The sequence below is a fragment of the Giraffa tippelskirchi genome, chromosome 2 (genome assembly GCF_054371585.1).
Source record: "Giraffa tippelskirchi isolate mGirTip1 chromosome 2, T2T-mGirTip1v1.2.pri, whole genome shotgun sequence".
NCBI classification, from domain to species: Eukaryota; Metazoa; Chordata; class Mammalia; order Artiodactyla; family Giraffidae; genus Giraffa; species Giraffa tippelskirchi.
In genome coordinates, this window is record NC_137276.1 from 204132564 (window position 1) to 204158493 (window position 25930).

General features: G+C 36.3%; 1 protein-coding gene across 1 annotated transcript in view; it reads left to right on the forward strand.

Moving 5' to 3' along the window:
• ROBO1 (roundabout guidance receptor 1) overlaps positions 1 to 25930 on the forward strand; it is a 1242585-nt gene that overhangs the window by 45902 nt on the left and 1170753 nt on the right. The gene's annotated exons all lie outside the window — the stretch shown is intronic.

A 25930-nucleotide genomic window follows, 5' to 3' on the forward strand; every position in this document is an offset into this window, starting at 1 on the left:
AGTCAGACATACATGTCCAGTCCATGTTTATTTTCTACCATATGTTTTCCTAGCTCATCAAGATTGTTAAGGGTCTACAATGGTTTTAAAGATTTTCAAATAAAAATGCATTTATTTGGCATTTGATTATTCTAAGTGACTTACCAAGTAAATTCAGAGATGCTGTCTATAAAATTGTGCTTTCTTAGAGTAAAACAGGTAAATTATTTCATCTACTCTTCTAAATCCTGAAGATAAAAATTTTATTCAGAAAATTTCAACAAAATCTGAAGACAAAGTTTTATTCAGAAACTTTCAACAAAATAACATTTAAAGTAGAAAAAAATACACTTTCTATGGGAAAATATTTTGGAGAACTGTAACACTATTCCTTTGAAGATGGTTCAGTTCAGTCGCTCAGTTGTGTCCAATTCTTTGCAACCCCATGGACTGCAGCACACCTGTCTTCCCTGTCCATCACCAACTCCTAGAGCTTACTCAAACTCATGTCCATCAAGTTGGTGATGCCATCCAACCATCTCATCCTCTGTTGTCCCCTCCTCTTCCTGCCTTCAATCTTTCCCAGCATCAGGGTCTTTTCCAGTGAGTCAACTCCTCACATCAGTGGCCAAAGTATTGGAGTTTCGGCTTCAACATCAGTCCTTCCAGTGAATATTCAAGACTGATCTCCTTTAGGATGGACTGGTTGGATCTCCTTGTAGTCCAAGGGACTCTCAAGAGTCTTCTCCAACACCACAGTTCAAAAGCATCAATTCTTCTGCTCTCAGCTTTCTTAATGATCCAACTCTCACATCCATACATAAAGATAAGAAGAATCAAAGTCTATGTTACTTTTCTTCAGGCTTTTTGATTGATATTAGTTGTAACCATTTTCATAAATGGTCCTCTATGGGATACATTTATTAATTGCAAGAAGAATCTAGCCCCAAACTTCTGTAGTTAGGTATTTACACATCTTTGTCCAAATTCTAAGCTATGTATTTTGCTGATAGTATTTATATAATACTTTTTTACATGCAATTAGTTTTTGTGCCACACCTCAATCTTCTTCCATCCTAACCATCAAAATATCATTGACTCTTCTTTAAGTTTCCATGAGACTTCAGGCATCTTTTAATAACCTAGTCAATTTTAGACCTGAATACTCTTATATTCATGAGCTGTGCTATTAAATTGTTTGTAGATTAGGGGTTTCACCTGCTGTCTTCCAGTTCTTGTGCAGCTGGTATTATTGGATGTTGACCAGCATGATTGGTATCAGGTCAACTGAATTCACATTTGCTACATCTTCATGTTTGCCATTGACAGACTGACTCCTTTTAACTTTCTATGGCACAACTAACACATTATCCAAAGCTGGCTTCAGTTATGGCCAGGAAGTTTAGAAAATTCTTATGGTACTGTTTTGTTTATACAACAAATTAATGAAAAAATTTATTTAGTTACAAAGGCATCATTGTCAAAAATGAGAATATAACATACCAATGCTTTACTAAGACCAAGTCAAAAATATATATTTGAGAGTTGCAGAATTTCCAGCTTATCACAGCCATGTCACAAGCCTAAATTATTTTTTCAATATATTGTACACTATTTTGTAATATACCTATAATTCATATATTCATGTAAACTGTCTTGTTATTATATATATATATATATATATATATATATAGGATATCTCCCTTAAAAAGATTCATATGCTCATTTTTTCTAATATAATGGAATATATTTCAACATGGCTGTATATCTTAGCATTAATAGCAAATCCTATATAATAATAATTTAATCATGATTGAATTTTCCAAATACTCAAAGTCAGCCACTTAAGAAAACTGATTATTTTCATTGACACTTTTCTATTCTGCCACCTCAATAACTTTTCTGGAGGGGATTTGGCTCAATCCACCTTGTGCCTTATGTTTACAGGAAAAATAGTAGATTCACACATGAATTCTATAAGTGTGTATTTTCATGTTATTTTCATTAGTAAGAATTGAGAAGATACCTATATCCAATTGGGATTCCCAGGTGCACTAGTGGTAAAGAACCCGCCTGCCAGTGCAGAAGACTTAAGAGACCTGGGTTCAATCTCTGGGTCAGGAAGATCCCCTGGAAGAGGGCATGGCAACCCACTCTAGTATTTAGTATTTAGATCTAGTATCTAATATTTAGTATCTAGTTCTTGCCTGGAGAATTCCATGGACAGAGGAGCCTGGTGGGCTGCAGTTCACAGGATCACAAAGAGTTGGTCATGGCTGAAGCATCTTAGCACACAGGCACTCACAATATCCAGTAGAAGAATACTTAAATATAGTCATTCCATTCCAATGTACTGTTGCCTAACCATCTAATAATATAGATGTAGAATGAGAAATAATGTAGAATGAGAAATTTTTAAACTGTGGCATATTCCCACATGGATTGGTGTGTGAAAAAGAAAGCATAGCATAATACATGATGCATAGCATAAATATATAATTATTGTAAATTAATCCCAATATGGTGTGTGTGTGTATTTTAGTAGAATTAGCAGCAGCACTAGTACCAAGAGATGGAAATAAGATTGTGTGTGTGCTTCAATTTGAAAGTTCATAACTTTCCCCTGGTACTTTTGAATACTTCCTGTAAATTACTAATGTTTTGCCTGCATTAAAAAAAATGTTTTCAATATATAACAATACAAAAAGGAGATATGGCTTACAGCTTGATAAGAGCCACTTTATCTATGGTCAGGAAGAGAGTTAAAAAAATATAATTGTAGGTATCACCTGCAAAATGGTATAACTGTCCAAAATAAAAATATTTGCTGAAAAACTATCCATTTCTCTTTATCAAACCCCTCTTTGAACCAAGAATTTCAATAACATAAGAAAAGTATTTGCTTTCTAGCTGTAATGTACATAACATTCTACCATAGCAGTGAATAAAATATATTAAATCTTCTATTATTTTCATAAATTAGGTAAATTTGTCATCTAGTTTTATCACAAAGAAAGGCTTAAAATAATTTCATTATTCAAAGATGTCCTTTACTGTTCCACTTCTGTATATTGGCATAAAGCTCATGTATCCAAAAAAATGTATTTCTGTGTTAATTCATAAGAGATCATATCAATTTTTAAAAATTAAAGTTTTTCAAGTAAAATTTAAGAGCATTGGTATCATTAATAACAATATACATGCTAAATACTCCTTGACTCTTTTTATTGTGATGAGTTATTTAAAATTATAATGATAAAGTAGTTTTTCTTAGATAATCTTCCATTTTTTCAGAAATATTATTTGTGTACAAATTATAGATAACTCAAATTTTTCTCCTGTAAATATTAATAAAATAACTTTCTGGCATTATATTAAGAGTTTGAAGATTATTTAAAATGTTTATCAAATATACATTGGATTAAAAGTTGTATTCATACTTTGGATCAAAAGTTATGTTTAAGAAGAAAGACAAATTATTCTTCTTTGCAAGGAATTAATTGCAATTAAGATTTTAAAACAATACATTGTATTCTAAGATGGAGATAATGTATGTTATAGATCACACTTTTAAGATGTTTTCAAATTTGACACTCTACATGGATTTTGGACTCACTAGAATTTTACATTAGCCCTTTATTTGTTTTTATGGGCTCCATTTTTCTTGATGTTAAGGCTCCTAGGATTATATGCTTTCTAATTCATAAGCAAAGGAATACACTGTCACTTTGCTCCCAGGAAAATTCCTGAGAGACATCCTAGTTGATCTGCCTTAGGCCACACAGCCAATATTGGAAGAACCATTGAGGTCAGAAGCCAAGAGTAGGCTCTTTAATAGTGGGCTCCTTAAGAGTGGACCCAGCTATCTGAGGTCAACAGGGATTCCAAAATATATTTGAATTTTTGTTAAAACAATTAAAATATGGAATGGATGCTGAGAAGTAATTAATCATTGGCTACTATGTCAGAGACAATAGACCATAAAATATTAAGTGCTTAAAGTTAAAGCCAGTTTAAGTAAAGTAGCTCAGTCAGGTCCGACTCTTTGCGACCCCATGGACTGTAGCCTACCAGGCTCCTCTGTCCATGGGATTTTCCAGGCAAGAGTACTGGAGTGGGTTGCCATTTCCTTCTCCAAGGGATCTTACTGACCCAGGGATCAAACCCGGGTCTCCAGCATTGCAGACAGACACTTTACCGTCTGAGCCACCAGGGAAGCTGGATTGAAATCTAGCTCTTGTACTTTCCCAGATGTGTGAACTTAGACGAAATTTTTTTTTAGTCTTTTTGTGTTGGTTTCCCCCCCATCTTTAAAATAGAGATAATAATATCATACCTTTTTCTTAGATTTGTGTGAAGACTAATTGGATAATCAATACCAAGGACTGAGTAGTCTTCCCAGGTGGTGGTAAAGCGTCTACCTGCCAGTGCAGGAGACATAAGAGATGCGGGTTGGAGCCCTGGGTCAGGAAAATCCACTGGAGAAGAAAATGGTTTTCCATTCCAGTATTCTTGCCTGGAAAATCCCATGGACAGAGGAGCCTGATGGGCTACAGTCCATATGGTCGCAAAAGAATCGGACACAACTGAAGCGACTTAGCATGCAAGGACCAAGTGGGAAGAGGAGAAAATGGGTTTGGGGTTCCAGGGAAGTAGCTTGGTATGCAGGGGCCACCTGAGAGAACCAGTGGACTTCAATCAGTCAGAAAAGATCTAGCATAAGCATTAAACTTGAAAAAAATAGGAAACAATGAAACTGAATAGAGACAATGTAGTATATTCATACAGTGGGATATTACTCAACTCTAAAAACGAAGGAAATTCTACAATATACAACAACATGGATGAAGCTTGAGATATAATACTAAATGAAATAAGCCAGTCACAGAAAGACTGATACTGTATGATTCCATTTATATTAAGCTTCTAATATAAATTTATAGAATCAAAGAACGGAATGGTGGTTGTTGGGGGACAGAAGGAAATGGGGAATTATCAATCAATGAGCCTAAAATTTCAATTTAAGAAGATAAGCTCTAGAGATCTGTTATACAATATTTGTATGCATAGTATCTGACTGTTTCCATTGTTTCCCCATCTATTTGCCATGAAGTGATGGGACCGAATGTCATGATCTTAGTTTTCTGAATGTTGAGTTTTAAGCCACCTTTTTCACTCTCCTCTTTCACTACAATCAAGAGGCTCTTTAGTTCTTCTTCACTTTCTGCCTTAAGGGTGGTGTCATCTGCATATCTGAGGTTATTGATATTTCTCCTGGCAATCTTGATTCCAGCTTGTGCTTCATCCAGCTCAGCATTTTGCATGTACTCTGCATATAAGTTAAATAAACAGGGTGACAACATACAGTCTTGACGTGCTCCTTTCCCAATTTGGAACCAGTCTATTGTTCCATTTCCAGTTTTAGCTGTTGTTTCTTGACCTGCATACAGATTTTTCAGGAGGCAGGTAAGGTGGTCTCATTTTTCCATCTCTTGAAGAATTTTCCACAGTTTGTTGTGATCCACACAGTCAAAGGTTTTGGTATAGTCAATAAAGTAGAAGTAGATGTTTTCCTGGAACTCTCCTGGGTTTTTGATGACCCTTCAGATGTTGGCAATTTGATCTCGGGTTCCTCTGCCTTTTCTAAATCCAGCTTAAACATCTGAAAGTTCACGGTTCACATACTGGTGAAGCCTGGCTTGGAGAATTTTGAGCATTACTTTGCTAGCATGTGAGATGAGTGCAATTGTGCAGTGGTTTGAACATTCTTTGGCATTGCCTTTCTTTGGGAAAGGAATGAAAACTGACTTTTCCAGTCCCGTGGCCACTGCTGAGTTTTCCAAATGTGGTGGTATATTGAGTGCAGCACTTTTACAGCATCATCTTTTAGCATTTGAAATAGCTCAACTGGAATTCCATCACCTCAACTAGCTTTGTTCATGAAAAGTGAAAGCGAAGTCGCTCAGTTGTGTCCAACTCTTTGCGACCCCGTGGACTGTAGCCTACCAGGCTCCTCCATCTTTGGGACTTTCCAGGCAAAAGTACTGGAATGGTTGCCATTTCCTTCTCCAGGGGATCTTCCTGACACAGGAATCAAGCCCAGGTCTCCCTGGGTCACTCTAGGCAAATGCTTTACCGTCTGAGCTACCAAGCAAAGTTTGTTCGTACTGATGCTTTATTTTTGGGGGCTCCAAAATCACTGTAGATGGTGACTGCAGCCATGAAATTAAAAGATGCTTGCTCCTTGAAAGAAAAGCTATGACTAACCTAGACAGCATATTAAAAAGCAGAGACATTACTTTGCCAATAAAGATCCGTCTAGTTAAAGCTATGGTTTTTCCAGTAGTCACATATGGATATCAGAGTTGGACTATAAAGAAAGCTGAGTGCTGAAGAATTGAAGCTTTTGAACTGTGGTGTTGGAGAAGACTCTTGAGAGTCCCTTGGGCTGCAAGGAGATCAAATCAGTCAATCCTAATGGAGATCAGTCCTGAATATTCGTTGGAAGGATTGATGCTGAAGCTGAAACTCGAATACTTTGGTCACCTGATGCGAAGAAGTGACTCATTGGAAAAGACCCTGATGCTGGGAAATATTGAAGGCAGGAGGAGAAGAGGATGACAGAGGATGAAATGGTTGGATGGCATCACCGACTCGATGGACGTGAGTTTGAGTAAGCTCTAGGAGGTGATGATGGACAGGGAGGCCTGGCATGCTGCAGTCCATGGGGTCTCAAAGAGTTGACTGAGCAACTGCACTGAACTGAACTGTACCCATAGTCAACAATGCTGTGTTGTATACTTAAAAATTCACTGATGGTAGATCTCATGTTGTGTTCTTAATACAATAAAAATAAAAATGGAAAAGAAGAAGTTAATTATAGATTATTATCAGAGATAGTTCAGTTCAGTTCAGTCGCTCAGTCGTGTCTGACTCTCTGCAACCCCATGAATTGCAGCACGCCAGGCCTCTCTGTCCATCACCAACTCCCGGAGTCTACCCAAACCCATGTTCATTGAGTCGGTGATGCCATCCAACCATCTCATCCTCTGTCGTCCCCTTCTCCTCCCACCCCCAATCCTACCCAGCATTAGGGTCCTTTCCAATGAGTCAACCCTTCGCATGAGGTGGCCAAAGTATTGGAGTTTCAGCTTCAACATCAGACCTTCCAATGAACACCCAGGATTGATCTCCTTTAGGATGGACTGGTTGGATCTCCTTGCAGTCCAAGGGACTCTCAAGAGTCTTCTCCAACACCACAGTTCAAAAGCATCAATTCTGCTCAGCTTTCTTCACCGTCCAACTCTCACATCCATACATGACCACTGGAAAAACCATAGCCTTGACTAGACGGACTTTTGTTGGCAAAGTAATGTCTCTGCTTTTAAACATGCTATCTAGGTCGGCCATAACCTTCCTTCCAAGGAGTAAGCGTCTTTTAATTTCATGGCTGCAGTCACCATCAGCAGTGATTCTGGAGCCCAAAAAAGTAAAGTCTGACACTGTTTCCACTGTTTCCCCATCTATTTCCCATGAAGTGATGGGACCAGATGCCATGATCTTAGTTTTCTGAACGTTGAGCTTTAAGCCAACTTTTTCACTCTCCTCCTTCACCTTCATCAAGAGGCTCATTAGTTCTTCTTCACTTTCTGCCATAAGGGTGGTGTCATCTGCATATCTGAGGTGATTGATATTTCTCCCGGCAATCTTGATTCCAGCTTGTATTTCTTCCAGCCCAGCGTTTCTCATGATGTACTCAGCATATAAGTTAAATAAGCAGGGTGACAATATACAGCCTTGACGTACTCCTTTTCCTCTTTGGAACCAGTCTGTTGTTCCATATCCAGTTCTAACTGTTGCTTCCTGACCTGCATACAGGTTTCTCAAGAGACAGGTCAGGTGGTCTGGTATTCCCATCTCTTTCAGAATTTTCCACAGTTTGTTGTGATCCACATAGTCAAAGGCTTTGGCATAGTCAATAAAGCAGAAATTGATGTTTTTCTGGAACTCTCTTGCTTTTTTGATGATCCAGCGGATGTTGGCAATTTGATCTCTGGTTCCTCTGCCTTTTCTAAAACCAGCTTGAACATCTGGAAGTTCACGGTTCACGTATTGCTGAAGCCTGGCTTGGAGAATTTTGAGCATTATTTTACTAGCGTGTGAGATGAGTGCAATTGTGCGGTAGTTTGAGCATTCTTTGGCATTGCCTTTCTTTGGGATTGGAACGAAAACTGACCTTTTCCAGTCCTGTGGCCACTGCTGAGTTTTCCAAATTTGCTGGCATATCGAGTGCAGCACTTTCACAGCATCACCTTTGAGGATTTGAAATAGCTCAACTGGAATTCCATCACTTCCACTAGCTTTGTTCATACTGATGCTTTCTAAGGCCCACTTGACTTCACTTTCCAGGATGTCTGGCTCTAGGTGAGTGATCACACCATCGTGATTATCTGGGTGGTGAAGATCTTTTTTTGTACAGTTCTTCTGTGTATTCTTGCCACCTCTTCTTAATATCTTCTGCTTCTGTTAGGTCCATACCATTTCTGTCCTTTATCAAGCCTATCTTTGCATGAAATGTTCCTTTGGTATCTCTAATTTTCTTGAAGAGGTCTCTAGTCTTTCCCAATCTGTTGTTTTCCTCTATTTGTTTGCACTGATCTCTGAGGAAGGCTTTCTTATCTCTCCTTGCTATTCTTTGGAACTCTGCATTCAGATGAGAATATCTTTCCTTTTCTCCTTTGCTTTTCGCTTCTCTTCTCTTCCCAGCTATCTGTAAGGCCTCCTCAGACAGCCATTTTGCTTTTTTGCATTTCTTTTCCATGGGGATTTTCTTGATCCCTGTCTCCTGTACAGTGTCACGAACCTCTGTCCATAGTTCATCAGGCACTCTGTCTATCAGATCTAGTCCCTTAAATCTATTTGTCACTTCCACTGTATACTCATAAGGGATTTGATCTAGGTCATACCTGAATGGTCTAGTGGTTTTCCCTACTTTCTTAAATTTAAGGCTGGGGCCGGCGGCGGCGGCGGCATGAGGAATTACCCAAGGCCCAAGGTAAGAGATACCCAAGTAAGACGGTAAGTGTTGCGAGAGGGCATCAGAGGGCAGACACACTAAAATTAAAACTACAGAAAACTAGCTAATCTGATCACACAGACCACAGCCTTGTCTATCTCAGTGAAACTAAGCCATGCCGTGTGGGGCCACCCAAGACGGATGGGTCATGGTGGAGAGGTCTGACAGATTGTGGTCCACTGGAGAAGGGCATGGCAAACCACTTCAGTATTCTTGCCTTGAGAACCCCATGAACAGTATGAAAAGGCAAAAGGATAGGACACTGAAAGATGAACTCCCCAGGTCAGTAGGTGCCCAATATGCTAATGGAGATCAGTGGAGAAATAACTCCAGAAAGAATGATGGGATGGAGCCAAAGCAAAAACGACACCCAACTGTGGATGTGACTGGTGATAGACGCAAAGTCCGATGCTGTAAAGAGCAATATTGCATAGGAACCTGGAACGTTAGGTCCATGAATCAAGGCAAACTGGAAGTGGTCAAACAGGAGATGTCAAGAGTGAACGTTGACATTCTAGGAATCAGCGAACTAAGATGGACTGGAATGGGTGAATTTAACTCAGATGACTATTATATCTACTACTGTGGGCAAGAATCCCTTAGAAGAAATGGAGTAGCCATCATGGTCAACAAAAGAGTCTGAAATGCAGTACTTGGATGCAATCTCAAAAACGACAGAATGATCTCTTTTCGTTTCCAAGGCAAACCATTCAATATCACGGTAATCCAAGTCTATGCCCTGACCAGTAATGGCGAAGAAGCTGAAGTTGAACGGTTCTATGAAGACCTACAAGACCTTATAGAACTAACACCCAAAAAAGATGTCCTTTTCATTATAGGGGACTGGAATGCAAAAGTAGGAAGTCAAGAAACACCTGGCGTAACAGGCAAGTTTGGCCTTGGAGTACAGAATGAAGCAGGGCAAAGGCTAATAGAGTTTTGCCACGAGAACGCACTGGTAATAGCAAACATCCTATTCCAACAACACAAGAGAAGACTACACGTGGACATCACCAGATGGTCAACACCGAAATCAGATTGATTATATTCTTTGCAGCCAAAGATGGAGAAGCTCTATACAGTCAGCAAAAACAAGACCAGGAGCAGACTGTGGCTCAGATCATGAACTGCTTATTGCCAAATTCAGACTTAAATTGAAGAAAGTAGGGAAAACCACTAGACCATTATCAGAGATAAGCTACATAAAAAAACAGAGTAACCTGGGACTTTATCAATCCCTTGATCACATCATCTCTTAGCATCTTCATCTCCTGTCTTACTTGAGCAAACCATGCCCATTCATTCCACACTACTTAAAATTTTACCAGTTTGGATATTTTATCCTTTGAGATTCTATTTTCTGTCTATTCCAGGTGAGGTTGTTCTGCAAATATACATGTTTTTAGAATTATTCACATCCTCTCACTTGGAATCTTTTTTAATTAGATGCAGATATACATTTTATGTTGCTAATTTCAGTCCTGATGACATCTACCAGCATAACCCAACTGTTCCCTATGCTGCACAGGATGGGTTTTTTGATCTGACAAAGAAATGGTATAGCTGAGAAGCATGGGTTCAAATGCTAGTCTGCTTTGTAACTTCTGAGCTCTGCCCAACAGAAATGTAAAGCCATTTACATTTAATTTAAATGTAATTTAAATTTTTCTTTGTTGTTCCTCAATTGCTAAGCCATGTCTGACTCCTTGCAACCCCCTGAACTGCAGTGTACCAGGCTCCCTTGTCCTTCACTATCTCCTGAAGTTTGGTCAAACTCATGTCCAGTGAGTCGTTGATGACATTCAACCACCTCATCCTCTGTTTCCCTCTTATCTTTCTACCCCCAAACTTTCCCAGCCACAGGGTCTTTTGCAATGACCCTTTTCTTTTCAGCTCTTCACATCAAGTGGCCAAAGTATTGGAGCTTCAGCATCAGTCCTTCCAATGAATATTCAGGGTTGATTTCCTTTAGGATTGATTGGTTTGATCTCCTTGCAGTCCAAGGGACTCTTAAGAGTCTTCTCCAGCTCCACAATTTGAAAGCGTCGATTCTTTGGCACTCAACAATCTTTATGGTCCAACTCTCACATCTGTATGTGACTACTGGAAAAACCATAGCATTGACTATACAGACCTTTGTTGGCAAAGTGGCGTCTCTGCTTTTTAATACACTGTCTAGGTTTGTCACAGCTTTCCTTCCAAGGAGCAAGTGTAAATGGCTAGAAATATATTAACTGTTAGTAAGTTGGTCAGTTCCACAAACTGTTCAGGAATCCAGGCCCGTTTTCACTAAGTTCTTTCATCTCTGGGGGTGGATCTTAGTATCCTTGTCTAAATAGCAGCATTTATGTTTCAGGCAGCAGGACAGGGAGAGGAAAGGTAAGAATGGATCCAAGGCAAATATAAGCATCTTTCAAAGAATGTTCACAGAGGCTGATACCTGTCATTTCCACTTATATTCCACTGATCCCACTGGCCAGCACTTAGTTCCAGAAAATGAGTCTTTTTTGTAGTCGCCCAGTTAGTCAGCTGAAAACTGAGAGTTCATTAATTAAGAAAGGAAGATATGTACTTGAATAAGTAGCAGCCCCTATCTTGGGCTTTCTCTGAGGCCCTACCCATGGACTTAAGGTAATTTCAGCATTTGTATTCCTGGTGAATATGCCTTTAAAAGAAGACTGTAAGAGGATCCAAGATGTCTCATTGCTTCCTCCAAAAGAATATGTAAGTGTGGATGCACACCTTGATTTAGACTGCTATTGTTTTCATGGCATTTCAGGATTTGGGGTTGTCAGAGAAATTTTGATGGCACAGAACTCATGCTCTGTTGCTAAGCAGAGCAGTCCGTTATGCTTGTTCTGTGTTGTTTAGTAATCATCATGGAATCGAGGGAATTTCCATATTATAGTTTATTTTCAGGCACCAAAATAGTCATCAATTTTGTTGTTGTTGTTGTTCAGTCACTAAAGCATGTCTGACTCTGCAACCCCATGAACTGCAGCACACCGGGCTTCTCTGTCCTTCACTATCAATTTTATTAATACTTTTCAATTTTGAGCCACTGGTATTCTTTATAAATGCATTTGTTCACGCAAAATTATCTCCTCATTTTAGATTCTGTTACATTTCTTGCCCTACCTATAAATAGATAAGTAATCATCTTAGTAATAAGAAATCTTATTAATAAATACCATATGATGTTCTTGCTTTGAAAAAGAATATGATTAGACTTTGTACATAGTCCATGATTGATGTTATGAACAGAAGTATATGTTCTAAATATATAGACCTTTCTTAAACTTTCATTTTGTGATCAAATATGGCAGTTGTTTAGAGAGTAAAAAAAAAACAAGCCTATTATTTTGAAGCTTATTGGCACTCTCAACATCTCCTCAGCAGGTTTCTTGATTTATTCTATAGTGGTTGAAAGGCAACTCTTTCTGCTTTATGTGCTGACTTACTTTATAAATTATTAATGTCCTTGCTGCCTGCTAAACACTTTAATTCCTCAAAAAATTTTGATCGTGCCAGCAATTCTATTAGTAGTGTTTTCCTTTAGGAATATGTTCAGATTGAATTAAGTAACTTGATGGTAGTTTAGCTACAAATCCACCTCTTTGTTAACTAGATGGAAAATAATTCAGGAGGGAAATGCAGACAAAACTGACAGTTGACCTTCTAGATTTTTCCAACTGAAGCATAGTTTGGAAGAATTAAACCATATTAAAAATAATCTAAAATTCACTTCTAATTAAACTTTCATCTGTCTTGATTGTTTATTTTACTAATAATGAAAGCAGAATAAGTTCATGGAAAGTTATGAATGAATCATGTCTTCATTAACTAATCACATCTGCTATTTCAATTTTGATGTATGTTCTCCACTGTTTATTACCATTAATAGTTTTAAAAAGTTGTAATCAGAATCTGTATACTCTAGAATACTATTTTCTATTTAAACTGTGTTATAGAATATTTTTTTGCCACATCAGCTTCAAAATCCCTATATTTGATTAGCTGAATAGTGTTCTCTTGAAAGAAAGTAGTATGAATAATTAATTGTTTCCTAATTGATGGGAATGTAAGTGACTCCTAATTTTTGATACTTAATATGGCAATGAATGTCTTCATTTAAAAATATTTTGGATTATTTTGTTATGGTAGATATTTTGCAACTGAATCGAATGAGTACATACTTAACTCTTCTGTGTATTACCAATTTGGTTTTTACAAAGGGGTGATAATATTGCATTAAGACCTCCCTCCAAAAAATTAGACACAATTGTTTCAAAGTTTTAGAAAATAATAAAGTGTTAGCATGTTGTTAAGTATATACTTTTGTATTTCTGATTGAAATTTTCTGTTTCTTGGTTATGTTTCCTTCTCATAAACTTTTCATGAAGTTTGCATTTAATCATCCATGAGACTCTTAAAAGTTTTATTATTAATATATGTAGTGTGTAATTTCACAGTATTTTTCACACTATATTTTGGACACTTTTTGTTCTTTGTACTTAGTTTTCCACATTAAAGCCCTTTAGTTTGTGTGATTCTTTAATTAGTATTGTTATACTTCAGAACAGATGGTAAATTGATCCATCTACCCATCCATTGATTTATCCACTCAATTTGTTATTCATTTTTTATAATTTATGTTTTTGAAGAAATACTTGTAAATTTTTAGTATATAGTGTGAATTATATGTCATGTTGAGTCACTTCTCTTTGTCCCTCACTTGAGAATAGCCCTCGTCCACCTACCTGCCTAACAATGTCACTTGCCTACCACCAGTTATAGCTAGTTGAGTAATCAGAATCAAGCAAACCACAGGGACCATGCTGAGAGCTCGAGAGACCTTTTATTTTTCTGGTTTTCTGGACATTTATCTCTTCCTTCCTCTACTTGTAGCACTTTTCTGTCACTAGATTTGTTGGTTCTCTTCCTAAAGAAATGAATCCAGTATCCTTTTGGGGACAATATGTCTATCTGTGATATTTTTCATTCTCTAAGGAGGAATCAGAATAATTTTCAGAAAGGATAAATATTAATCAACTCCTCACTTAAAACACTAGAAGGTAGTGATGACTTTATGTAATTTCAGTCCAAGAGTCTCTTTGTAATGACAGTGTATAAGGAAGTACAGCTTTGAAAGAGAGACTTAATGAGTAGGCAGATTATCTAGGTGCTATTTTCTTCATCTCTGCTTCATTTGAAAAGACCAGTTTAGCTAAAACCATTGCAGATAGCATGAGCCTTTTACTCATTTGAATTTGAGCTGATGAGAAAAAAAAATACAAATGTGTAGATCTAATTTTTATTTGTGATTTATTGCCATGAGTATATTTTTTCCCCTTTTACCCTCTGCTTATATGAATCAGTCACTTTAATTGAGTTATAGCTTAATTTCCAGATATAATCTCTTATTATAGTAAGATTTTGTTTTTTATATCTTATACAACATAAAAACAGGCTTTCCTGTTAGTATTAAAATAGGCTGGATTCTTCTTAGTACAAGTTAGCAATTAAGATAAGCAATATTATCCAGGACAAGGAGGAAATAAACATAGAAGACCCTGAAATTAGCTAAATGGAATGACCTAAGGCTGACAGTGCTCTTTTAGGAAAAGGTAAAGACTTCCCTGGTGGCTCAGATGGTAAAGCGTCTGCCTACAAAGAGGGAGACCAGGGTTCAATCCCTGGGTTGGAAAGATCTGCTGGAGAAGGAAATGGCAATCCACTCCAGTATTCTTGCTTGGAAAATCCCATGGACGGAGGAACCTGGTAGGCTACAGTCCATGAGGTCACAAAGAGTCAGACACCACTGTGTGACTTCACTTTCACTTTCTTTCAAAGACTATCCAAATGTACAACTGAAAATTTTAGGAAAACATACAAATTGTTGCTATATCACAAATATATACTCACATATTAACATTTTAGTGACCAAAAAAACCTAAATATTTCCTCGAATGATTCAATGATGCTATTTTTATTTTAAATAGAGAGGAGGAAAAGCCACAACCATATACACTTAAATTTTAGAGAATAAATTCTCCATAGTAAAATTATTGTCCCAGCAGTGTTTTAGATAGTGAGTATAATACGTCTTACACATTTTTTTATGCCAAATATTTTACTCAAAATCCTACATTTAGTAATGAGATATTTCAATGTGTGCTTTATTCTTAAAAAGACTTTTGCATGTGTGCTGAATTGCTTCAGTCATCTGTCATGACAGCTGACACTAAAAGGAGTAATAGAGTTTTATGTACAAATGATGAAGAAAAAGTCCATTTATTCTCATATTGATTGTTGCTAGATCAATTTGATATGTGATCCTAGGAACCTATGAAGTAGAATTGTAGCAATAATCTGGGTCTCCACTAATTCGCACCTTCTGTGAGCCATTTTTTAGTGAATTAGCCAGCTAGGTTAAAATTAGTGAGAGCAGAAACTGGAAATAAACCTCTACCTTTACTGGCAATCATATGTTGGTATTCATGTTTCATGTTAGGTAGCCACTGCCATTTTTCAAAAGCTGTGCTTTTTAACATTTTTTCAAGAAGTGTATTAGTTGAGTCAATTTTCAAGATAAAAATGGTAGAGATTCAGGTATGAGAATTAGTCCATTTTTTTTTTTCATCAATAGGAAGTAAGTTTCTGTAGAGTGATGTTATCTATGTTAAATGCCCTTTAGGAATATGTCTGCTTAATTGAAGATATAGTATTAGTTTATTATTTATTGGATGGAAACTCAAGCTGAATATTCAATGCCTGAAGCAGCGGTTTACTTTTAAAGAAGAAAATTATGTTTTCTTTGATTGGTTCATGTTCTGCTAAATGCACAGATTATAGAAGTCCCTCAGTTGGAATTTTAAAATACTTTTAGGGTAAAAATGATTTATGTGTGCTGTAACAATATAATAGAGGAAAAAAATACTCATGTTTTACTTCCAGCAGGCACACAGATATAATTAAATCAAGATACTTCATAATGTAACATACTGTTCTTGGTAATGTGAAGATCTGATTTCCTGATTTTGAATGATAAACTTAGTCTCTTCCATTGTCTGTGCAAAACAGTATCCCTTCAGGACTTTACTTATATTTATTTGAAAGTGTCAAGAGGAAGCTCAGTCCTCGTGGGCTTCAGGGCTCCATGTTTCCTTTGAAAGGATTTGGGGTTCTAACCATGCATTTTTCCTTACTTCCCAACCTTGCCAGTACTATCTGTACTAAAACGGACTGCAATGGGTGAATTTAACTCAGATGAACACTATATCAACTACTGTGAGCAAGAATCCCTCAGAATAAGTAGAGTAACCCTCATTATCAACAAAAGAGTCCAAAATGCAGTACTTGAATGCAATCTAAAAAATGAAAGAATGATCTCTGTTTCCAAGGCAAACCATTCAATATCACAGTAAATCAAGTCTATGCCCCAACTAGTAATGCTGAAAAAGCTGAAGTTGAATGGTCCTATGAAGACCTACAGGACCTTCTAGAACTAATACCCCCCAAAAATGTCCTTTTCATTGTAGGGAACTGGATGCAAAAATAGAAAGTCAAGAGATACCTGGAGTAACAGGCAAATTTGGCCTTGGAATACAGAATGAAGCAGGGCAAAGACTAACCGAGTATTGCCAAGAGAGTGCACAGGTCATAGCAAACAAACAACACAACACAAGAAAAGACTCTTGTGTTCTATTCCAACAACACAAGAGAAGACTCTACACAGGGACATCATCAGATGGTCAACACCAAAATCAGACTGATTGTATTCTTTGCAGCCAAAGATGGAGAAGCTCTATACAGTCAGCAAAAACAAGACTGGGAGCTGACTATGGCTCAGATAATGAACTCCTTATTGCAAAATTCAGGCTTAAATTGAAGAAAGTAGGGAAAACCACTAGAACATTCAGGTATGACCTAAATAAAATCCCTTATGATTATACAGTGGAAGTGACAAATAGATTCAAGGGCTTAAAACTGATAGACAGAGTGCCTGAAGAACTATGGATGGAGGATCATGACATTGCACAGGAGGTAGGTATCAAGACCATCCCCAAGGGGAAAAAAAATGCAAAAAGGTTGTCTGAGGAAGCCTTAAAAATAACTGAGAAAAGAAGAGAAACTAAAGGCAAAGGAGAAAAAGAAAGATATACCCATTTGAATGCAGAGTTCCAAAGAATAGCGAGGAGAGATAAGAAAGCCTTTCTCAGCGATCAATGCAAAGAAATAGAGGAAAACAATAGAATGGGAAAGACTAGAGATCTCTTCAAGAAAATTAGAGATACGAAGGGAACATTTCATGCAAAGATGGGCACAATAAAGGACAGAAATGGTATGGACCTAACATAAACAGAAGATATTGAGAAAAAGTGGCAAGAATACAGACAAGAACTGTACAAAAAAGATCTTTATGACCCAGATAACCACAATGTGTGACCACTCACCTAGAGCCAGACATCCTGGAATGCGAATTCAAGTGGGTCTTAGGAAGCATTACTACGAACAAAGCTAGTGGAGGCCATGGAATTCCAGTTAAGCTATTTCAAAAGATGATGCTGTGAAAGTGCTGCCCTCAATATGCCAGCAAATTTGGAAAATTCAGTAGTAGCCACAGGACTGGAAAAGATCAGTTTTCATTCTAATCCTAAAGAAGGGCAATGCCAAAGAATTTTCAAACTACTGCACAATTGCAGTTATTTCACATGCTGGCAAAGTAATGGTCAAAATTCTCCAAGCCAGGCTTCAACAGTACATGAACCATGAAATTCCAGATGTTCAAGCTGGTTTTAGAAAAGGCAGAGGAACCAGAGATCAAATTGCCAACATCTGCTGGATCATCGAAAAAGCAAGAGAGTTCCAGAAAAACATCTATTTCTGCTTTATTTACTACGCCAAAGCCTTTGACTGTGTGGATCACAATAAACTGTGGAAAATTCTTCATGAGATGAGAAAACCAGACCACTTTATCTGCCTCCTGAGAAATCTGTATGCAGGTCAAGAAACAACAGCTAGAACTGGACATGGAACAGCAGACTGATTCTAAATTGGGAAAGGAGTATGTCAAGGCTGTATATTGTCACTCTGCTTATTTAACTTATATGCAGAGTACATCACGAGAAACGCTGGGCTGGAGGAAGCACAAGCTGGAATCAAGATTGCCAGGAGAAATATCAATAACCTCAGATATGCAGATGACACCACCCTTAAGGCAGGAAGCAAAGAACTAAAGAGCCTCTTGATGAAACTGAAAGAGGAGAGTGAAAAAGTTGGCTTAAAACTCAACATTCAGAAAACTAAGATCATGGTATCCGGTCCCATCACTTCATGGCTAATAGATGGGGAAAAAAATGGAAATAGCGAGAGACTTTATTTTGGGGGGGGGGGACGCTCCAAAATCACTGCAGATGGTGACTGCAGTCATGAAATTTAAAGACACTTGCTTCTTGAAAGAAAGCTTTGACCAACCTAGATAGCATATTAAAAAGCAGAGAGATTACTTTGCCCAATAAAGGTCCCATCCAGTCAAGACTATGGTTTTTCCAGTAGTCATGTATGGATGTGAGAGTTGGACTATAAAGAAATCTGAGCACAGTAGAATTGGTGCTTTTGAACTGTGGTGTTGGAGAAGAGTCTTGAGGGTCTGTTGTACAGCAAGGAGATCCAACCAGTCCATCCTCAAGAAATCAGTCCTGAATATTCATTGGAAGGACTGATGCTGAAGCTGAAACTCTAATATTCTGGCCACCTAGTGTGAAGAACTGACTCCTTTGAAGAGTCCCCTGAAGCTGAGAAAGATTGAAGGTGGGAGGAGAAGGGGACAACAGAAGATGAGATGGTTGGATGGCATTACCGACTTGATGGACATGAGTTTGAGTAAGCTCTGAGAGTTGGTGATGGACAGTTAAGCCTGGTGTGCCCCATTCCATGGGGTCTCAAAGAGTCGGACACTACTGAGCAACTGAACTGAACTACCTGCCACCACATAGCAGAACTAATCTAATTATATCTTTTATCCCTATTATAGCCAGCTAACACCCAGATTCTATGCCCCTGTTATTTTTTCACTCTTTAAATGTCATATGGCTTCATGTTTTCCTAATCTGCCTCCATCTCCCACTTATTTCCAACTTCAGGATTTCTTTCCCATTGGCCTCTGACAGTTATTTTCCATTGTCGCCAATACTCTGTATATACTCAACTGCTTCTCTGACAGATCTTTTCAGTTTCTAGCTATAGTTGAAACCTGGATATTTGCTGAGGTCACTAAGATGGATCATGCTGGTTTTCAGTCCTACACCATTCTTATCTCTGAGCTTGTACGTGATCTTTTCTATTCTTTGGCACTTTTAAAGCTATTCCTTCCCATATCTTTGTATTGTATGGATTCAAATTAACTGCCACTTCTTTATCAGTTATCTCTTAATTCTCTTTTAGCCCATTCTCATTATCAGTCTCTCTTATTCTACCCAATCTCTATCTTTAGTGATTATGGTATCAACATAGCACAATAATGTATCTTCTAATACATTGTCCTCTCAATTACTTGAATTCACCTCCCCCAAAGATTTTGCTTGTACTGGACTCGACTACTATCTTCCAGTCTTTACCAGTAACTAACTCAATAACCTCAGCTTCAAACATCTCACCCTCATGCACTTCTCCCCTCTTTTCCTAGGTTAAATTCTGTGGTTTATCATTAAAATGCATACACTGAGAATTTAACAACATTATAAATAAACTATACTTCAATTAAAAAACAAATTGTCTGTACCATGTGACATGTGGAACTTCCCCAACCAGGGATAGAACTCTCAACCAATGCAGTGGAAGAGCAAAGTCTTAACCACTTGACTACCAGGGAAGTCCCCTCAAAATCAGTTTTTAAAAAAATGCATCACTATCAACTCATTTGCCTCTTTCTCCCTTGCATACTATGTTGGAAAAAATGTAGCCTTATTAAATATAACTTTCCTCCTCCTTGTACCAGTTGAATGTGAGTGGGAGAAGCACACAGTCCAGTTAACTGTGCCCCATTTAAGTTATGGTTTTTAATGTCGTGTAGATACTTTATGCTGACTGAAAATATGTTTTTCTAGCTCATTTACCCCAATTTTCTGTTCTGTGTCATGTGTTCTCCTCTCTTATCCAATGCCTCATACCCATTTTTGGCTCAGATGGTAATCTTGTTTCACATGAAACAATTATAACAAAATTTCCACCAGCACTTACTAGGAGATCTACACATGTACCAACATCTGTTTCTTTGTTCTTTGACATTCTTCCTGTTAAATACGTTACCTGTCCATATGTGGTAGTCACTAATGCTGTTTTCCAAGATTTCAGGTTATTTCTTCCTCTGAGCACATGGTGACATTGCATAATCCCTTAGGGATGAGTAGGCTCAGAAATTAGTACTGACCAACCAGCTGAGAATGCAAATAATATGTTCCTTCTCTAGACCAGATCACTTAATGACAAGGAATGCCCTCAGCGACCTCTTTCCTTGTGATTTGGAGAGATGAGTGTTCTAAAGGCTGTTTAGTCATGATGAAGACAAAACCTCTGTCCAGCTAGTGGTTAACATATATCAAGACAAGAAATAAACTTCATTTTAAGCTGCTGGAATTTGGGGGTTGTTTGAAACACAATCTGTGCTAAATTGATAGCCATGATATTTTTCTCACTGGAAGCACTGCATATTTTAGATTCCATTCCACTACACTGCAGAGTATTGGTGATATTCTCCTTCATAGCATGTTTTTTGTTTTTTACCTTTCTTTACTAATGGATTATTTCCATAAAACCTGCAGTTTATGTTATAAAAATCCCCTTTTTATTGTTCCTCATTCTTGATAGTTACCTCCAAAGAGTATAGAATTCTAGCTTGATACAGATAAACTCTTAGCAAATTGAAAATATGATTCCAATTTCATCTGACTTCCTTTCCTGCTGCTATGAAATTGACCATCAGATGATTACTTTTGAAAGTAATCTGTCTTTTGTCTTAGACAAAATTAAGAATTTTATGATTTTAAGTGTACTGAGGTATCAACACCATGATATAGCTATGTTTGGGGAATTTTTTATTAATTGAAAACTTGTACTGTTGGTATTTTTTATAATTTCTGAAATTTTTTAAGATATTTCAGTTTTAAGTAGTACTTCAATCCAAATTTCTATTTCTTCTTGGTTTGGAACTCCAGATAGGCTGACTGTACACTTCTTTACTCTGACTTTCCTGTCTGTTGTCATATATTTATGTTTTTCAGATCTTTATCTTTTGTATTGTACTTTGGATAATGTGTAATAGTTATTATCCTTTGGTGGTTATTTCTTGTGCTTTCTGTTTTCAATGGGCTTTTTACTTTAAGATCTTTTTTTTTAATTTATAGACATTCTATGTGGGTTTTAAAAGAAATTTTTTGGAAATTATGTATTTTTCTATGCTGCTTGCTCATATGTTCATTATTTTTTTATTTCTGAAAAGATATTGAAATCTTACCTGGTAATGTAAATATATGGAGTTTCTGTTCATTTTCAATCATGGTGCCATGTGTGTGTGTGTTTAATTTTAGAACCATTTCCTTGAATTTATTTAAAAATTTTTGTGGAAATTCTTTGAAGCCAGAAATAAAGATGTTTCTTTAAGAAAGTATTATTTTTTTTACCATATATTCATGAATATTAACAGGTCAGAAAAATTTTAACTCAATTTATATTCTTGAAGTTTTTCTGAATTATCTTGGTAGTGTTCATTTGGTTTAAACAAATTTAGGACATTCTTTTTTAGCTTGTAATCATGAAATCTCATGAAATACATTTATTAATTCTGTAGTAAGTTTGAAAAATAATATTTTGCTCCAGATTTCTTGCAAGGTCAAGGAATATGTCTAATTCACTCTTAATTGTAGTTCTTCACAATCCAGCTCTTGTGAAGCATTTCCTACAAAATTGGCAAGCTTTGGAAGACACTGGAGTTTCTCTAGCTTCCCTCTGATCTATGCAATGAAATTGAAAATAAAAATCAAGTTCAGAATTTTAATAAAAACTTTCAGTACAAAAGTTAAGTTCACAGTTTCCTTGCATCTTGGAAGGTCTCAATTTTCTCTTGCCTCATAGACTCAGTTTTACTTAATAATTTATTATATCATTTTATTTAATTTTATCTTCTACCATTATGTGGTTTTACAACTTTCTTTTTATATTTTATTTTATTTTATTTATTTATTTTTTTAAATAAATTTATTTATTTTAGTTGGGGGCTAATTACCTTACAATATTGTAGTAGTTTTTGCCATACATTGACATGAATCAGCCATGGGTTTACATGTGTTCCCCTTCCTGGACCCCCCACCCACCTCCCTCCCCATCCCATCCCTCTGGGTCATCCCATTGCCCCGGCCCTGAGCATTTGTCTCATGCATCGAACATGGAATGGTGTTCCATTTCACATATGATAATATACATGTTTCAATGCTATTCTCCCAGAACGTCCCACCCTCACCTTCTCCCTCAGAGTCCATAAGACTGTTCTATGCATCTGTGTCTCTTATTCTGTCTCGTATATAGGATTATCGTTACCATCTTTCAAATTCCATATATATGCATTAGTATACTGCATTGGTCTTTTTCTTTCTGGCTTACTTCACTCTATTTTAATACATAATGATTAATATAATTCAAAGCTATGTTGAATGCTGCAAAAAGTCTGTTATATATTTTTATCTATTAATACATTTACCAATATGAAATATCTATTGATTCCATTTTTATCTTGACTCTATCTTTATTACTATGAATATTGCTACTCATGCTTTCTATTTGTAAGCATTTATCTTGTATGTTTTTTCTACCTTTAATTTTGAAAGTTTTGTTGTCATCTGTTTTATTTCTTTTAAAAAGTATACATCTAAGATTTTAGTTTGCTATTTGATACTGATTTAAATCCCATTTTTATAAGATTTTTTCACCTAGTTATAGTTATTTAATGAATTATATGTATGGGTTTATTATGTTATTTTCCATTTGATGTATTGTGTTTCTTACTCACCACCTATTTTTTTCTTATATTTGATAGATTGACTTGTTTATCTTAATATAATTCTCATTTTTATTTTAATTGTTTTAATAGTCTGAACATTAGTTCTAGTTTTATAAAGTTTGCACTTACACATTTCATAAACATTTATGTTCATGTCAGTTATACCAATTCAAATAAAAGTGATCAATATCTATAATACAGTTCACAATATGACAAGATTTTAGGGTATTTTAATTTTTGTTCTCTCTCTCACCTTTCCCATCACCATCACCCAAATATGGAATTATCTTTCTTTTACTTATAAATAATGTTATTTGTCAAGATAAATTGAAAATGTCCTCCACTTAAATATGCTTCTCTTACTCAGTACTGAAATAATTTCTTTCTACAAAATTTACAATGTGAGAAATTATCTGCAAAATCCCTGTTAATATATGTAGGAATGTATTTTATATTGAAATTTGATTGTTAGCAAAATCACATAAGATACTATAATTTTTTTTACCATGATGACAAGAACCATAATTGTGTGTTATCATCAAAAAACAGATTAATTAGTTGTAATGGGTGCTAATTTAATTTTACTAATTAAATTTCACCCCCAGTAGGAATGGAGATTAATAAATCTTTGGTACCTCTCATTGACAAATTGTAGATTTTGACAGAGTAACAATACTGTGAATGTTAACAACTGCTTTTTAGGACTACCTAACATGTTGAGTCCTTTAGTAGACATGTACAGAATTAAACAGTATATTTATAGTTCATTATTTAATTAATTTTTGGACTTTAGATAAATCCTTTATACAGTATAGGCTTCCCTGTTGTCTCAGACAGTAAAAATCTGCCTCCTGATCCACGTTGTCTTACAGCAGAAACTAACATAACATTGTAAAGCAATTATATTCCAGTAAAAAAAGTCAGATTCGTGAAAAGTATTTATAGTCAGTCAGAATGTGTTGAGAAAACCATTCAGTTCAGTTCAGTTCAGTTGCTCAGTCATGTCCGACTCTTTGCAACCCCATGAACCGCAGCACAACAGGCCTCCTTGACCATCACCAACTCCTGGAGTCCACCCAAACCTATGTCCATTGAGTCGGTAATGCCATCCAACCATCCCATCCTCTGTCATCCCCCTCTTCTCCTGCCCTCAATCTTTCCCAGCATCAGGGTCTTTTCCAATGAGTCAGCTCTTTGTATCAGCTGGCCAAAGTATCGGAGTATTCCATTAGCAAACATTTTCTCTTGCTCACAGCCAGACTACACAGCAGTGGTATACCAAGATGTGTGTGTATGTGTGGGTCAGGGTAGGAGTCGGGTGGACTGTGCACCTGTGGGAGAAGTCAGCCCTGCATTCAGACAATAAGGCAGAATATTTTCTAATAAAAACATTAAAAAATAATAAAACTGACCAAAGCCAGCAATTCTAAACATCAGTGAAACACTCCTTCCTTTTGGGGAGAACTGGTCTCACTCTCCCTTCCCCTCCCCCTACTCCCACTGAATACTTCAGGGCTGTAAAGCTTCCTCCCAGAAAAGAAACACAAATTGAAATTCAAACAATGACTTTAAAATTACCCTATTCAGTGCGTTACTTGTTAAATTGAGTTAAATTAACATGGAGAAGAGAAAAAGATTAAATGTAAGCATTTATTTAACTGTAGTTCTTATTTAGACATGTACACATATCTTTCTTAACTAAAATTGTGCACAATGTTAGTACCTCTAAATCTTACAGTAAATATCACATTTGTCACTAATATAGTTGCAAAAGGGGATGTCCAGTATGAAGTACTTAAGTAAGAAATTACTTGACATCACCTAAATGTTCATCAATTGAGATTAGTAGATTGTGACATACCTGTAATAAGAATACTCTCTAGAAATTAGAAAGGAATGAGGAAACTAAAATATCTGACATGAAATTAACTCAAAGATATGTTGTCTCAAAATGCAAGAACTTTAACTATTTAAATATTTCTCTACCCTTACATAATATAATATATTCAATACACACATATGCATGTATTGCATAGAAATGTTCAAATGTCTTATCAAAAATTACCAGCTATTAACTATGGGAAGTACTGTAATTTGTGGGATTCAAGTAAAATGAAGCTTCTACTTTGTTCCATCTGCCCATACTGTTTTAATATTTTAATGTATTGATTCTGTAATCATAAAATAGAAAAAAATTACATTTTAAAATCACCTCTTCCAATAATATTTATTAAATATCCATTTTGTACCACTTCTTTAAATGTTTTGGGAAACAGTGTGAAACATAGAATGCTGGGTTGTATTACATATCAAAGCTATTAGTTGCTTGGTATTCAGTAGCGACTATCAGTTTCCTTATATTAGAGCTAAGCAATGACCCCTTTCTGAAACTATAACTACTTATAGTCTGTACCTACCACATTGTGATATCATTTCCACCAAGTTTAGCTCTATGCAATGGAAAGTAAATACCTTTTGTAACATTCCCTAGTAGTTCAGAGATACCAAAGGATCTACAACTAAAATATTGAAAACGTAAGCATTTTTAAAATTTGGGAATTCTCTCTGAAACAGGAACTGGAGATTTTTAATTACCTGATACTTTTAAAATAAGTGGTACTGGTGTTCTTTAAAGTACCTTCAAATTATTTCGAGTGACAATTTTATCTAGTATTTTATTAGAAGAAACAGATTTAAAAAGCAGATTATAGGGAGACCTATTTTGGTGACTATAATAAATTTTTACTCACATAATAGTAATAATTTTAATCTGTTGAGTCTTTATATGTGTGCATAATTTTCTAATGATTACATTATTAACT